Genomic DNA, 1549 nt, shown 5'->3' with positions numbered 1-1549 from the left:
TAACCTAAGTCAACAGAGCGAGAGTTTGAGATAAGGGTGTTTAAACGATTAGTGTTTTCTTAAAAAGAGTTTCTACGGATTCTATTGTTTTCAAAAAGTGGTTTTTGACTTAACTATAAGTGACAGCTACGTTAATATAAAATCATAGTTTATTCAACAGAGCGAGAGTTTGAGATAAAACTTTTAATCAATAGCGTCAACTGAAAAGATTTATTTTAAAACCAAGAAACCAATTCAATAAAGAATTGATTCCTTAATTACGACGAACTGCATACCGATATCCGCTTATTAGATATTTATTTTAGATCTTATTTTAGTTTTAGCTTTTCCCCCAAACAATCAAAGTATTACCTGCCTTAGCTTTACGAAGTAACCTTAGATAACGGTATATCGATTCATAAGTCCCTGTGGGATCGATATCTTTTAAAACTACGCGATAGAACTGTGCACTTGCAGTTTGTACCCCAAATTCGACTCATAAAGTCGCGATCAAGTTTTTGGCGCCGTTGCCGGGGACTTTTATTTAGTCGATATCGTAACTCTTCTGTTACGCTGTAGAGACTAAGGCTTTTCTTTCTCTTTTCTTTCTTTCGTTGATTTGTATGCCACACACTCGCTCACAAGGCGAGCCGTTCTACTTACGAATCAACGATATCGAACTATATCTCCGAGTCTTACGACGAATTCGGGAATATCGTGCTGCAAACAATCTCCCTCCTGTTGAACTTCCCGATTTCAAAAATATTTTCCCTTCGATACCCGAGATGGCAGAACCAGCTCGTGCTCTTAGAGATTACGCCGCTCCATCGCAAGATGAACCGCATTCGAGTATTGCTCCACCCGCAATCGAAGCAAACAACTTTGAACTTAAACCTTCACTGTTGCAGGCAGTGCAACAGAACCAATTCTCTGGAAATCCTACCGAGGATCCTAACCTTCATTTATCCGTATTTGTCCAATGCGCTGATACTGTTAAAGCTAATGGTGTCACTCCAGAGGCAATTCGACTTCGTCTTTTTCCTTTCTCATTAAGAGATAGCGCTAGAAGATGGCTTCAATCTCTTCCTTCCAACTCAGTCACCACATGGAACGAGTTGAAGAAAGTTTTTCTTGCTCGATATTTTCCGCCAAGCAAAACAGCTATGCTAAGAGCCCAAATAAATGGATTTAAACAGAAAGATAACGAATCTCTCTTCGAAGCATGGGAAAGATACAAAGACATGATGAGACTTTGTCCACACCATGGTTTAGAAGACTGGTTAGTAATTCATACCTTCTACAATGGTCTCCTGTACAACACGAGGTTAACAATAGATGCCGCCGCAGGTGGTGCACTAATGAACAAACCTTATGCTGATGCCTACCAACTTATTGAAAGCATGGCTCAAAACCACTATCAGTGGGGAACCGAACGAACAATGGTGGAAAAACCTCAAACGAAAACTGGCATGTACGAGATAAGTAACCTTGATCATGTTAATGCAAAAGTGGATGCTCTGGTCCAGAAAATTGAAAGTTTAAATGTATCACCTCCAGCCACCGTGGTTGC

At 39.9% G+C, this 1549-nt stretch overlaps 1 non-coding gene across 1 annotated transcript; it reads right to left on the bottom strand.

Moving 5' to 3' along the window:
- Positions 1–1142: 1142 nt before the first annotated feature.
- On the bottom strand, positions 1143–1249 carry LOC127077284 (small nucleolar RNA R71). Its single transcript, XR_007787130.1, has one exon. It is a non-coding gene; the product is annotated as a small nucleolar RNA R71 (small nucleolar RNA).
- Positions 1250–1549: the final 300 nt, after the last annotated feature.

The sequence above is a fragment of the Lathyrus oleraceus genome, chromosome 4 (genome assembly GCF_024323335.1).
Source record: "Lathyrus oleraceus cultivar Zhongwan6 chromosome 4, CAAS_Psat_ZW6_1.0, whole genome shotgun sequence".
NCBI lineage: Eukaryota > Viridiplantae > Streptophyta > Magnoliopsida > Fabales > Fabaceae > Lathyrus > Lathyrus oleraceus.
The sequence above is the reverse complement of the archived record's forward strand: the minus strand, read 5'-3'. Positions and strand labels throughout refer to the sequence as shown.